We start from the raw sequence: 16,161 nt of genomic DNA, 5'->3' as shown, positions 1-16,161 counted from the left end.
CACATCTAAGGGAGCTTGTCACAGTAATTGTCCTGCTTTATTTCTTCTCTATTACAAAGACATGTAGTTCATCAGTTAACTACAAAGACCCAAAACTTCCACAACAATTATGGAATACAATAGTAAAGCTTTGAATTAAGTTCAATGATATGGATGCAATTTAAATAAATTATGAGGACCCTTCTTGTCGTATAATGTTGAAAATCTTAAGTCTGACAGTAAAAAAACATGATAAGCCATGTTGTAACATATACCACTGCCATATTCCTGACTCTACTGTTGTTACATTTTAAAGCAGACATAAGAAATGTACTATATGGTCTGGAATTAGCATGGCAAGGCAATAAATTATGTTGCTGGTGCTAAAAATACAACTCAGGATCATGTGACTGTTTAACAAGCAAGAAGGGTCATTGATTAAAGTTGGGAGTGGAACAAGCCTGTGTGGGTAGATCCGAATGAAGTGAGTTAATCAAAGGAGCAAGATGCAGATAGAACATCCATATTATTGATGTTCCATAAATTAGAAGCATACATTTCACCGTTTGACAGCCTTCCTAGTTACTGAACCATTTCGGATCAGAACATTATTAAAGCTGGCCAAAATATAATGCTGGTGGAACTTATTGACATGAGTTTTAATACTGATGCTTTTCATTTATCGAGGCTTCAGTGGAGGAATGTGTGTGTGGTCGTTTTGTGTCACTTGATTGATTTTAATTGACGAAATGTTGACTTTTAAGCACCGGCCCCCTGACCTCTTAGGCCCCCGGGCCTGCGCCTGGTAGGCCTGTTCTGTAATCCATCTATGACTACAGGTGCCGTTGGTGTTTTGCAGTCATTTCTTATCAAAAAAAAAATTATATTTATAACATTAGAAAATATAATTAGGAACTGTTGAGTCTGGGGTGACCAAATGAGAATAGGTGAAATTCGAGGCACAGGGGAGTTGGGGATGGGCGCGACCTCCAGTACATTACATTCAGTGTCAACAAACAATAAAACCATAACATGTGAAGTCAAAACTCAATGCTAAAATAATTTGTCTGCAGCTGTCTGTTATTAGAACCCCCCCCCCCCCAATAACTGCGTAAATCATGATCTGTTACATACAATTTATTTTATTTAACTCATTTCATCAGTGCAGTGCCTATCACATCTGTCTGTGCAATGTCAGTTCTCTCGGTTCGGCTTCCTGCAGCTACACTTTGCCTGTCCTCGCGACTATAACATCCACTCTCTACACTAGAAATCATAAAGGGGTAAAGAGCACACAAGAGTTACTTTGTGGCTATAACAATTCTTTTCACACAATGTCCACAATGACCTGCAGTCCCTGCTGTAGCCAATGGAGAGTTGTAGCAGTGTCCGTCTGTGGGCAACACCAAGAGAATGTTTCACAATGATCAGTATAAAATTTTTTATTGGGCTATAACTAATTAAAAACTAAGGTTTATTCTAGAATCAGAATCGGAATGAGGTTTATTTCCAGGTACATTTTCATATATGAGGAATTTGCCTGGGTATAAATTGGTGCTTAACAGTACACATCAACATAAATATAAATATATAAAAGTATACAAAAATTACAATGCTACTATAATACTAATGGAAAAAAGACAGGATAATTAACAAGTATGTGCAAAAAAATCAAATTTGGGGGACAAACAGGACAGGAGTCGGGACAACGACTCATAATTTGGGACTTTCCCAAATTTTTGGGATGTCTGGTCATCCTAGTTGGGTCTTTTAATGAGGACAGAAGCTTTTTCAAAAGAAAAAGTTAAAACTACTAATGCATACTATATGCAAGGAAACAGTACTATACATGCTTTATGGTACAATAAAGAAACACCACAAGCAATTTTCATTTTGACAGATTTGTGTATTTCAGTACCATGTTCATCAAGAATAGAGCTGTGGACAGTGATGCACCTTCAGTCCGATTGTCTGTTTAAGGAATGGCTTTAACTCTTTTCTTTTCATTAGATGTGACCAAGGAAGGTGGGAATGAGGAAGCCAGAAACCTGTGTGTCCCACAGCCTCAATTTATGTTCCATTGTTGAGAACTCAACTAAAGCCCCATTCAGTCCCTCATTCAGGACTTGAAGAAACTGTTCCCAAACAGCAGCTGTGTTTTCCTGGCTTGCTGTGTGTTGATGGAACATTGCAGCCTGGGCCACTGATAGCAAAAAACAACAACATGATTTGCCTGATTAATTTGAAGCTTTATTACTCAAGAGTGAAAATTTATATAGCTCACAGTTGCAATTGCTCCACTGGCGTGTGTTGAAATGAGACTTTTCAGTCAATAATGTCACAGTTGCTTCACATTTAGTTCAGGAAAATGCAGTCAGTAGCAGCAGAAAAATACTCATGACTAACAAAACAAAAGTAAAACACAATGTTGTGCAAATGGACTGTACCACCCACACTGAACTGCCCCCCCCCCCCCCCCCCACACACACACACACACACACACACACACACTTTTTCTTACAGGGCAGTCTCCAGCAAGAGTCATGGCTCAGTAGGACAAAATAACAAATGACTACAGGTAGTTTTTACATTGCTGGTTTGAAAAGTCATTACCACCGTTGTGTTTCATATGGAGGCCACTCTTAGCAGCTTTGTGTTATTTGAATATTCAACAATAATTAGTTTAACCATACTCTTGCAAGTGATTCTGGGGAAAGAACCATGCTGCTGTTGACTCAAAGTTTAAGGTTAAGGTGACTAAAACATTTGTTTGAGGAAAGATTATCATAATGGCCAAATAATAACAAAGAACTACAGTAAAGAAAATGCAGACGCATTCAAGTGAGGTTCTGGTTCAGGTAGACATCAAGAGAAAAAAGAGAGAGCTGCAGATTCATAATTTAGGCGCTATATTTTTACTTTTATTTCTGTGAACTTTGCAATATATGCTGATGACATGGAGGTTTATAATACTCACAGATTTTACAACTCTCGAAAGCTGGCAACTATTTTACCTTTTATGATAAATGGGAGGCAAACAGTAGAAATATAGCACTTGACCAGGAAGTAATCTACAAGGGATTTGCAGTTGCAGCCTGCGTTGTCCTTCTTTCAGTGGGGGCCTCTGTGTTGGCAGAGTATCTGTACAAAATGACAATCTGATATTTCAGTCTGGATCAAAGTGGTGGACAGATATACCAGCGTGGCTAAATATTAATACGACTGCATCAGCGTTATGACTGTGCAGCTCCTTCTTCCTGACATTACAAAATAGCAACATTAATTGTTGATGTGAGACAGGATACAAACCCTGGTCTCCTGGCATTAACATCAAATGTGGTACCTGCCTATTTACTAACCATGACCGCCACACCTCGACTAGATATGTTTCATATCTTCCTTACCTCAGACTTGTGACTGACAAGCAAGTTCTCATCATGGGAAACTGTCCGTTGAGCATCCTCACAGTCTTAGTGGCACATTCCAATATTACAGTCAGGTCGACCACAGGGCTGAACTTGAAAATAGCTGCATCTTCTCAGTAGGAGTGCAGGTGGATATTATTGGTTATCTATTGGAAACAGCAAAATTGGAAAGAGAATTGAAAATAAGTACAGCTTCCCCCTACTACTACTCTCCTTCAGGATACTGGCACACTTTCAAGTCACTCAACTTGATTCATGGCTGAAATGGCAGAGCACACTCATTGATTATTCTTGGCCAAAGTCTTGTGTGTTTTCATGAAGTAGGAAATCTGTCTCCAACCCAGTGGTGCATCTGCGTTCAATGAAATCCTGATTCTGTGTGTTTGTTCAAATATGAGTCATGTAGCTGAAAGTTACACACACACACACACACACACACACACACACACACACACACACACACACACACACACACACACACACACACACACACACACACACACACACTGCTACTGCCCATCTTGTTTTGTGCACTGCTGTTTATTGTTTACATTGTTGCATGGAAAGCAATTGCAGGTTATGGAAAAAATGGAATGAAATGTCACAATTAATCATGTAATTGTGGACACTGATAGAAGTGGAAGAAGAATATTTAACTGATGATCTGGTGCCAAATGCGGGTCTGCTGGTGCTGAGCTTAAGTCAACGAAGATTTTAATGTGTATTTGTTTTTGAATACCCTGTCAGGGATGATTTATGTGAATACTTTGATAGATGCTTTGTTGAGATTCAGCCTCAGAAAATCAGGTGGCATTAGCCATGACAAAATTTAAATTAGCTAATTTCTCCATCATCCCACTGCACGTGCAATCACAGTGACAATGGATGAGTAACCTATCATCGGAAGGGCCGTCTTAAACTGAGAGACAAAAACAAATTTACTCTGGTAAACCTTGTGTGAAGGCTGAAGGTTGCACTCATGACATTGCTGCTAATATTTTATTAATGACAGTTATTATTATTTAAGATGTAAAAATTATTTTATTATAGTGTGAGGTAATAGGAACATCATATATAATTGTGTAATAAATGTATGTATAGTTGATATATGTATTACTCCCACTGTTTTGGAACAATTTTGAACAATGTTAAATCATGTTTTTGACAAATCCTGAGGGCATATGAATGTGACACAGCAATTATATGACTGTTCTTGAAATCTGAAACACAACATATACATTCGATTTGTATAAGGTGTAACATTTCATTTGTATGTCCCCCACTCAATCTCAGCCTCCTGGACTGTATTCATCCATTTTGCTGATTCAGCCTGCTTCAGTCTGTAAATGATCTCCTGTTAACTATTCCAACTGAAGCAGGTGTGAAACTAGCTGAGTGACTGTCACTGTTCAAAAGACAGACTGTCCTTTCCCCATCGCACAGCCACAGGCATCAAACAACTAATTCAGGTCAGCAGTCAGGCACTTGTCCCATGTATCTTTGGCAGGAACTATAACGAGTGGAGCTTTGTGTTTTTAATGATGTGTTTAAAACTTCTACAGGTAGCTTACATCTGCAAGTGACCTTTACTGCAGTCTAATGCAGTAAGCTGCAGACTGTGTGCCACACCTAAACCTAAAGTGCATACTGTACATGGCCATATTTTTATTACTTTTAACAAAGATCAAATTACTCTATGTATGTGAATTCTCCGTGTCACTTAGTGACACAGAGAAACACACCCAGCCCTGTAGTTCCTCTCAGCTGTACTGAGAGTTTTAGCCTCTTTTGACTCACTGTTTTGATTGTACAGCTTTACTTTTAGCAGCAACAGGAAGCTATTTTAAGATAAATGCTTTAAATGTTCAATAACTGTACAGCACAAAACTGAGCAGACTTACATAGTTGAGTTCAGCAGCTATAGTACCAGATACATCCTACAGAAGTTGATGGATACCAGAACAGGGTGAATATTGAACTTGTTGAATTTGTTATATGAAAATAACACTTGTGTAAATAAGCCACTGTTTGATTCAAGTTTCCATATCGAAATATTTGGGACAGGACATTATTAATTTGCACACTGTAAAAGCCAAATGTATGCAGTATATCAAACAACATTTTATGTTGTTATTTTATTTTTGTTATGTTATTTTACCATGCAAAAGCTAAAACTGTAAAATGCATAGTTTTATGCGGCAATAAAAGAAATGGCTAAGCAAATGTATTTATAATTTATAGTACAATTCATATGCCCTGCGATGGACTGGCAACCTGTCCAGGGTGTAACCGCCTTTCACCCGATATAAGTTGGGATTGGTTCCAGCCCCCCGCGACTCTGTACGCAGGATAAGCGGTTGACGATGGATGGATGGATGGAAATTGGAAGCAAATTTGAAAAGAAACGAACATAAAAATGATTACTGATTGAAAATAAAGACAAAATAAATCTATTTAACAACATTTGAAAGTAGCAGAATATTAATCTGCTTTTAAAGGTGGAAGGATTTGGAGCACACCTTAGGATTGTTTGGTAATTATTTTCACAAGGGTCGAGCATAGTAACAGAATGAAGTTTCACCTTTGTTCTCACTCTTGGTCTTCTCATACAAATATTTGCAGAGGATCTCATTACATTAGACTTCAGTGTTTACAAACTAACACTAAGAAACACTATCTATGTTATGATGTCTTGCCAGGTGACTGAGCTAGTATTTTTGGTGTTGTGCTGTGGCATAATTATAGTATCCAGCAAACTGGTTCCTGGTTGCATATTTGTGCGTTTATCTTGGATCAGCTGTGATATTGCTGTTTTGGCTTGATTACCTTGTATCTCTACAGTTTTGGAATTGAGAGGATATGGGAGTTCAGAGAGTCAGTACTGAGCCACAACAATTTCGTAAAATGTTACAAGACACATTACATAACTTCATTATCAGCCATTTTCACAACATCCACTGTGGGCCTGCACGGATTTGTAGCTTGTTCAATACTGTCATGAAACCTGTAACTCATCTGAAGTGCAATAGTCTCATTATAATAAAGTTCACAAAATAGAAATTTTATTCCTCCTTTATGTGATTTCTGTGGAGGTTTTTGTCAGGAAGAGGCGTTGATCCTCATATTAGAGAGAAGATTTGAATAACTGCCATGTGCAGTCATTACAGTGAAAGTAATGGCCATGTTATCTCTGATTATAAAAATGGAGGTATGTGCTTTTTGAGTTCTTGCTGTTGCAGGTATGCAACAGCTCCTTTGGTTGTGGCAAATTATGACTTTTATGGGTTACACCAAATCCGATAATGTCAAAGATTTATTTTTGCAATAACAAGTAGCTCACAAAATGCTGCATCCCCACAAAGCATCTGTGAAACATTCAGTTACTGTCTAATTTGCGCTATAATTACAAATATATGAAATATAACAGAAATCCACTAAATATACAGTCCTTAATAGTTCTGATGATAAGAGTGTGATAAGATGATAAGAGTGTGACACATGTTTGCAGAAGGACAGCACCATGTTGAATTGAGATGTTCACTCATTATCTGCACAAACATCACAAGTAAGGGCTAATGTACATCATAATTGGTTAAAATTCAGCATTCACCTATTAAATCTGGTAAAAAAAAATCTGCTGAGAGAAACAGAGAAAACAATCAGCAACTAAGACTCATCTGAAAGAGGGAACACCTGTATTCAGGCTGAGCTTAAATGGGAAAAAAATCCCCATTAAAATGCAAAATAATAAGCAACTTTTATGCCCATGAATAGAAGCCACAGTTAAAACATTTTAGGCTTCTACCACATTACATCATCCTTTATCTATATTGGACTTGACATGATAATCTGCTGTTCATTAAAAATAATCCTCAACAGCACAGATAGGGATTATTTTTGTTGCTGTTAAATGTTCACGATATTAATATTCTTTCAAAAAGATGGTTGTAAATCTTACAGCAAACTGCATATTAAGACTTAAATGGATTAAAGTTAATTAAAGAGATGAAGTTTACATGTCATGTTCCTGGATACATGATCATATTTCACACTCCCCTAAGTAGCCTACTCTCTTTTGTTTGGGATTTTTTTTCCTGCTTAAATCTTCAATCAGAGATTTATACTTTTACTCCACTACATTTCAGAGGGAAATAATGTACCTTATACTCCAGTGACAGTAGTTAGCCTACTAGTTAAAATATGGTGCTGTGTTATAAATTACCCAAAAGTATATGAAGCACTTAAATTAGCTCCACCCCCACAGCTTTAAGTACTGTTTACATGTTAAAACCACTGACAGGGCCCACAAACTAATACTTTTGATGACATTTTGCTACTTGTAGTTTTACTGAAGTTATATTTTGATTGTGGGACTTTTTCTTAGCCTGTCATGACTTTTACTTTGGTAAAGTATTTAATACTTGAATACAAAATACTGGTGTCATGAGTTTACTCACATGCGATTTATGCTGCTAACAGTTTAACGTAATGCACCACCCCTTGCTGGAAGGCGGGATATTTAAGCTGTCATGGCCTGCCCACTGTTTTTATTTGGCCTGCTGCCACACATGTAGCGTTTCAGAGGGAAGCTAACCTGCAAAACGCCAGTTCTGGGAAGAAATCATCGTCGTGCTCTTCACTGTTCGGGTTAGCTGTCGGCCTCAAACTTTCACTTCAGGCTAAGAAACGGAGATTGTTTCTGCGGTCTACAAACATTTCACATCTCTTCACTTCGGCAAAGCTAAGTGCCTGTATGTCTCATGTCTACTGTGCTTTAAAAATAGAGCAATATAAAGCTAGTTGACAAAACAGCTGCTAATAAAACAGTGTTCCTTAGCTCTCGATTTACTTTAAATGCTGGTTTAAAAGTTGAGACTGCATGAGAGCTAATAATAAGTTAATTTTCCAAGGTCATGAAACCCCCAGTCTCAAAGTAAGCAAACTAAGAGACTACAGTTGTTGTGTTGTGTGTTGATGTTTTTTGAGCAATATGTTTGTGTCTGCTGGCTGCTAATTTCTGCTGTGTTGGTGCTAATTGTAAAATACCTCGCTGTGCAAGCTATTTTAGTTTTTTTGTTGTTGTTTGGGATGCTCATTATGATGCTTGCTTTGTGTTGATTGAGATAGTGGTGATAGTATGAAGTGTTTTGGGCTAAATTGATTATACAGTGAGGAAAATAAGTATTTGAAAACCCTGCTATTTTGCAAGTTCTCCCACTCAGAAATCATGGAGGGGTCTGAAATTGTCATCGTAGGTGCATGTCCACTGTGAGAGACATAATCTAAAAAAAAAAAATCCAGAAATCACAATGTATGATTTTTTAACTATTTATTTGTATGATACAGCTGCAAATAAGTATTTGAACACCTGAGAAAATCAATGTTAATTTGGTACAGTAGCCTTGTTTGCAATTACAGAGGTCAAACGTTTCCTGTAGTTTTTCACCAGGTTTGCACACACTGCAGGAGGGATTTTGGCCCACTCTCCACACAGATCTTCTAGATCAGTCAGGTTTCTGGCTGTCGCTGAGAAACACGGAGTTTGAGCTCCCTCCAAAGATTCTCTATTGGGTTTAGGTCTGGAGACTGGCTAGGCCACGCCAGAACCTTGATATGCTTCTTACAGAGCCACTCCTTGGTTATCCTGGCTGTGTGCTTCGGGTCATTGTCATGTTGGAAGACCCGGCCTCGACCCATCTTCAATGCTCTAACTGAGGGAAGGAGATTGTTCCCCAAAATCTCGCAATACATCCTCTCCTTAATACAGTGCAGTCCCTGTCCCATGTGCAAAAAACACCCCCAAAGCATGATGCTACCACCCCCATGCTTCACAGTAGGGATGGTGTTCTTGGGATGGTGCTCATCATTCTTCTTCCTCCAAACACGGTTAGTGGAATTATGACCAAAAAGTTCTATTTTGGTCTCATCTGACCACATGACTTTCTCCCATGACTCCTCTGGATCATCCAAATGGTCATTGGCAAACTGAAGACGGGCCTTGACATGTGCTGGTTTAAGCAGGGGAACCTTCCGTGCCATGCGTGATTTCAAACCATGACGTCTTAGTGTATTACCAACAGTAACCTTGGAAACGGTGGTCCCAGCTCTTTTCAGGTCATTGACCAGCTCCTCCCGTGTAGTTCTGGGCTGATTTCTCACCTTTCTTAGGATCATTGAGACCCCACGAGGTGAGATCTTGCATGGAGCCCCAGTCCGAGGGAGATTGACAGTCATGTTTAGCTTCTTCCATTTTCTAATGATTGCTAACAGTGGACCTTTTTTCACCAAGCTGCTTGGCAATTTCCCCGTAGCCCTTTCCAGCCTTGTGGAGGTGTACAATTTTGTCTCTAGTGTCTTTGGACAGCTCTTTGGTCTTGGCCATGTTAGTAGTTGGATTCTTACTGATTGTATGGGGTGGACAGGTGTCTTTATGCAGCTAACGACCTCAAACAGGTGCATCTAATTTAGGATAATAAATGGAGTGGAGGTGGACATTTTGAAGGCAGACTAACAGGTCTGAGAGTCAGAATTCTAGCTGATAGACAGGTGTTCAAATACTTATTTGCAGCTGTATCATACAAAAAATAGTTAAAAAATCATACATTGTGATTTCTGGATTTTTTTTTTAGTTATGTCTCTCACAGTGGACATGCACCTACGATGACAATTTCAGACCCCTCCATGATTTCAGTGGGAGAACTTGCAAAATAGCAGGGTGTTCAAATACTTATTTTCCTCACTGTACAGTATATCATCTCTGTTGTCTGGCTGCAGACTTACAGTAGGTCTTGGGAAGAGGAACTACTGTGTGTTGGGTTAAGGATGTAAACACTATTGTTGTCTTGCACACAGCCTATTGACATACACAAAATTATCTCCATGTCTTTTGGAAAGGTGTTAAAACACTTTCTACACACTTCATATTCAGCCAAGCCTTGGGGAAACATTTCACAAATTTTCACTGGGTTTATGTGACAAGTTTCTTTACTCTTCTTCATATCATGATTTATATGTAACTCCTGAGCTCCTGTTTTACAGTACACACACTGCTGCTACTACATTTTATTTTTATTTTTTCCAACCTGTCCGCCCAGCAGCCTGGTATAGAGTATAATGACCTGGATACCATATTGTGCCAGACAGATTTTACTTTAACAAGAGAGTATTAAAATACTCCTTTGTCTGTTTTATTATTATTATTGGGATGGGGGGGGGCACAAACAGACAGCACAGAGAAAGGACAACACCTGTAAGAGAAGGGGGAAAGGGGGATGGAAGGTGGGGACAACAGGGAAAAGCTGTGGGAAACACCAATTGCAGAAACAACAAAACCTGCAATAGAACAGAGAGGGGGGCTTGGGGAGGAGAAAAACAACAAAAAGAAACAAAACAAACAAAAAAATATAATAATAGTAAAAGACAACCAGCCGAACACAGCAATAAACAGCTGACATAGTAAGACAACTAAGAGAAAAATGAAAACAAGAAACAGTCACACACACTAAATAAGCAACAGCACAGCCACGAGAGCTGGAATAATAATTAATTTAAATAAGTAACTGAAAGAAAAGCATCAGTAATAATTCTACCAGGGACAACCTAAATTTGTTTGTGTCTGTGTGTGTCTGTGTGCGTGTGGGTGAATCTGTCTGTGTGTATGTAACATGTGTGTGCGCATAAGCCTGTTAAAGAATGTAGTTGTTAGTGAGAGTGGGGGCCACGACTGTGCCACACCTACCCCAGCAACAGGCAGGTAAGAACCCCAGTAGCCAATAGGGGTGGGAGAAAGAAAAGAATAAATCAATCAAAAAAAACAAAGACTCCCAGATGCACCACGATGCAAACGCAGAATGTCCCCCCAACCGCCAGAAAAAACTAAGGCCGCCAGCGCCAGCCGACATCCCCGATGCCCAGCGCGCCCCCCGGCCGCCATGCAACACCAGCCAAACCAGCAACGAGGCAAAATCAACTAGTTCAGCTGCATGCCACCAACAACCCACCCACCCATCAAGGGCCGAGAACTCCAGGCACAAACCCAGAACAAACAGCCCTGCCCCGCACCCACACTGCACATCCCGAAAACTAACTATATACCTCAGTATCCAGAGGGTCCACAACTGGCCGACAGAGAAATGGGAAGCACGGATCCGAGGCCAACGAAGCAAAACAGGGACGCAAACAGGTCCCTCCAAGCCAACGAGGAAATGCCTCCCCTGGACTCCAATGCACAAACTAAACGCCCAGCAGCCATCCAGAGACCCTGCCCAGGAAAAAGCATAATGCATCAAGATGCATCGACAATCGCCCCACAATCCCACCGCAGCCCACCAAACCGCAATTGGATCAACCCGCGCAGAGACCCCCACCCCCAGAAGCCAGGACACCCTGCGACCCCCCAAAGCGCAAAGGACCCCAGACCGCATGTCCCGGGGGAAGCTGTACCCCGCCCCAAGGAAGAGCAGCAGAAAGCCGTGCCAGGAAGCTCCCTGCCACCAGGGAGCGATAACGTGGGAGAACCAGGCCAACGGTCCCCCAGCCCAGCCAGAGGCATCCCTCCCTACTACTAGATGCATACAGGCAGTGACAGCAGCCCCCGAGGCCGATCTCATCCCCGGACAGGGGCCCAGCCCCCCCCAGTCAAGCACCCCCAAGGAGGAGCACCAAAACCTACCCGACAACACCGGCCATGCGCCCCAGAGACTCCCGAATGCCCCCACCGTGAGAGAGCTGGCAGGGGGAAGCAGCGGGAGCCTCACCTCTGCCGAAGAGGAGGACGCCAGGTCCCTCCAGCCCAGGGCTTATAGCAAGAGCCCCTCTAGCACCGGCAGCACCCCAGAGTCAGCGACAACCCCACCCATCCCCAGGATGGGCCCAGGGGGCCCAGCCCCCCAGCGCGCAGACCCGCCCCAGACCCCCACACATTCCCGAGGCAGGTCAGTGCAGCCCCAACCCAAAGTCCAACAATTCCCCGTCCTCGCTGGGCCCCTCTGGCAGCCCCACTGCGACCCCCCCCCACCTCACCGCTCCCCCACAATCAGAAGCACTCCGAGCACCACCAGGCCATCGGAGCTGGCACATCCCCTGGCACATAGCATGCATGTAACTATCAGATATGTTACCTGAGCAGTTCCGGCAGATGTTTGACTGCATAAGACCCATTCTGAAAATCCTTTGTCCAGTATAGTGTGTTCTATGGAGAGCTTTATACTGTATAAGTTGTAGATTGGGATTTGTAGTCATTCTAAAGGTATTTAAACATATCTGCATCCAAAAGTTTTGGTCTGGACTAATGGATAGATCTGTCTCCCACTTTTGAACTATCTGTTTTTAACACTAACATGTATACTTTTGATAACAGTTTGGAGGCGAGAGTTTAAGAAAGTCTGTTATCATTGGAGGTAAATCTAAGTCCATTATTTTATCCTTGAATCTAGCCTGAATTATGGATTTAAACTGTTGAAATTCCAGAAATCTATTATGGCGAATTCCATATTGTGCCACTAGATCCTGGAATGGAATAAAGTTACTGCCTTGCATTACATGCTCTAGATGTCTTATCCCTTTGTCATACCACAGTGGGGAATTTAGTGTTTTCTTATTTTGCAGGATGTCAGGATTATTCCAGATTGGGGTAAATCTGCATGGGATAGGTGAAGACCCAGATATTTTGAGAAGTTCCCACCAAGCTGCCAAGGAAGTGCTTATGTTAATGCTTTTAAAGCAGGTATGACGTTTGATGCTGGAACTGATGAATGGCATATCGGAAATTTTAATTTCCTTACAGAATGTTTGTTCTATGTCCATCCATGAGTGGTCCAGGGGGCTCTGATTGATCCATTTTGAGATATATTGTAGTCTATTGGACAGGAAGTAATGAAAAAATTTGGCAGTTCTAAACCACCACAGTCTTTTGCTTTTTGCATAGTTTTTAGACTGATTCGTGGGGGTTTATTTTTCCACAAAAATTTTGAGATGTTTGAGTCCAGTGATTTAAACCAGACAGCAGAGGGTTTGGTGGGTAACATTGAAAACAGGTAATTGATTTTAGGTAGGACCATCATTTTTATGGTGGAGACTCTTCCCATGAGTGATATAGGTAATGATGTCCACCGTACAAGGTCATCCTCTATTGATTTAAGTAAAGGCGTGTAGTTTAGCCATGTCAGTTCTGACAGCCTGGAGGAAATATTGACACCCAGATATTTAATATTCCAGACTTTAGCGGTGTGGTAGATATACTCTGGAAATCACACTTTACAGGTAAAACTATGGATTTACTCCAGTTAATGGAGTAGTCGAGATGGATGAGAATTTATCTATAAGTGTGATTGTCTCAGAAAGAGAAGTTGTGAGTTTAGGAGGAAAAGTAATACATCATCTGCATAAAGGCTTATCTTGTGGTGTATATTTTCTGTTTGAATTCCTTTAATATTATTATTTTGTCTGATCGCAGCTGCTAGCGGTTCTATAAAAATAGCAAATAGCGAGGGAGAGAGTGGGCAACCCTGCCTGGTACCCCTCTGGAGACTAAAGCATGGAGAAGTATGATCATTTGTTTTGACAGAAGCTCTTGGGGAACTGTATAAGATTTTAATCCAATCTATAAAGATTTATATAAAGTAGCGAATAGAAATTTCAATTTACTCTGTCAAATGCTTTCTCTGCATCTAAAGAAACAACTGTAGTTTCCAGGTTATGAATAGTGGCATAGTCTATTACGTTAAGTAGCCTGCGTGTATTGTTGGTGGAGTGCCTGCCCTTAATAAATCCTGTTTGGTCAGAGTGTATTATACCAGGAGTGACCTTCTCTAGCCTTCTTGCTAGGGTTTTGCAGATGATTTTAAGATCTGCGTTAATAAGTGATATTGGGCGATAACTGGACGGGAGTGTGGGGTCTTTGTCTGGTTTAAGGAGCAGGCTGATATTAGCAGAATTCATTGTTGGAGGCAACATGCAAGTACCCCTAATTTGCATAACCATCCTATAGAATGTGGGCGCAAGTATTTCCCAGAATTCCTTATAGATTCAGGGGAAAACCATCTGGCCCAGGGGCTTTATTATTCGGCATATGTAAGAGAGCTTCCTGGAGTTCAGCCATTGAAACAGGTGAATCCAGAGCCCTGATCTTTCATCATCTAACCTTGGCAAATCTATATTGTTCAGAAATGCATCGATGTTAGAGCTAGAGGTCAATTTGTGATGTATATAAGTTTTTATAATAATCTCTGAATGCATTGTTGATTTCTTCTGGGTTATAAGTCAGATTCCCAGCTGAGTCCTTTAAGGAAGAATAGTTATTTTTTCTTTATTAAATTTCAATTGGCTGGCTAAGAATCTGCCGGATTTATTGCCATGTTCAAGTTCTCCAAGCGTAGTCTTTGCAACTGAAATTGGGTCTTTTTATTAATAATTTCATTTAATTCAAGTTTTGATTTTCTCAGATCATTCAGCATGTGTTCCTGTGGGGAGGTAGCAAGGGTAGTTTCTAATGTTTTTATTTTTTGTTCTAGCTCTAATTCACAAGATCTCTCTTCTTTTTTGTATGATGATAGGAGATTATTTTACCTCTCATGACTGCTTTTGCTGCCTCCCAAAGAAGACATGGCGAGGTTCCTGGCAGGTCATTAGTTTCCATATATATTGCCCACTCCTTTTTGAAGTAACATAAAATCTAGGTCTTTAAGCAATGATGCATTAAATCTCCAACTTCTAGTTGTGACCCTTTTTTTAGTAAGAGTGATAGAAACCGGTGCATGATCACTGATAGTGATAGGGTGAATCTGAGTGTTGGAAATGTCTGTCATAATTGAGCTGCTAACCAAAAAATAGTCAAGGCGAGAATATGAGTGGTGGACTGGTGAAAAGAAGGTATATCTCTAAGAGTGGGGTGGTGAGAACGCCAAACATCGCAAAGACCAAAATCGCTCATGTATTGTTTAAGGATGTCTGTTGATTTCCAAATATGGTGACCACCTGCCGTACTGAGCCTGTCAACTGCTGGATTACATACCATGTCCCCTCCTAATATAAGAGCTGTGTCTGAGTGAGCAGAGAGTGAGTTGAAGAAAGCATGAAAAAAGGAGGGGTCGTCAACATTTGGGCCATAGATATTAGCAATGCATAAAGGAGTATTTTGAATCGAAATGTTAACAATAATGATCGACCCTCTGGATCAATAGTAGTGGTATTATGATTGAAGTGTGTTTTTCTATTTATCATAATGGGGACACCCCTTTGTTTTGAGTTATAACAGGCTGAGTATGAGTGAGGAAACTGTGGTGAGGTTAGTTTATCTGCTGTCTTGGGTAAATGAGTCACCTGTAGTAGCACAATGTGTCGCAGATTATTTAGATGGTTAAAATTTTTAATCTCTTTTCCTTGAACCAACTCGCGTACATTCCAAGAGGTGATTTTAATTGTGGTCATCATTCAACTAAGGGATGTGGTGAAGGCTAGTGTGTGCAGTGTGCGTGTTGTATCATTGTGTGTGTTGTATGCGCCTGTATGTGTGTCTATGTTCATTTGTATGCGCCTGCGTGTGTGTGCTAGTGGTGTGCCCGACTGTTTGTGAATTAAACAGTATGAAAATTGTTGGCTGATCAATGTGTAAATGGCGGAGGAACAGCAACATTAACAAAAGAAAGAAACAGTGAAACAAAAACAGGAAAATACACAAAACATTATCGGACAGTCTACTACATTCAGCTGCACTCTTTACCAATCTTCATCTTAGAGTCCTGTAGCTACTGACGGGCAT

General features: G+C 40.5%; 1 long non-coding RNA gene across 1 annotated transcript in view; it reads left to right on the top strand.

Moving 5' to 3' along the window:
- The first annotated feature begins 7,910 nt into the window (after window positions 1–7,910).
- The window catches only part of LOC119892121, an 83,757-nt gene continuing 75,506 nt past the window's right edge, over window positions 7,911–16,161 (top strand). Inside the window, exon 1 of the long non-coding RNA XR_005442514.1 lies at window positions 7,911–8,155. This is a non-coding gene — a long non-coding RNA (uncharacterized LOC119892121). The remainder of the gene's footprint in view (window positions 8,156–16,161) is intronic.

Source organism: Micropterus salmoides, unplaced genomic scaffold, assembly GCF_014851395.1.
Source record: "Micropterus salmoides isolate LMB-PRFRI ecotype aquatic unplaced genomic scaffold, ASM1485139v1 Ms_hic_scaffold_10, whole genome shotgun sequence".
NCBI lineage: Eukaryota > Metazoa > Chordata > Actinopteri > Centrarchiformes > Centrarchidae > Micropterus > Micropterus salmoides.
This window is presented reverse-complemented; position numbering and strand designations above follow the sequence as displayed.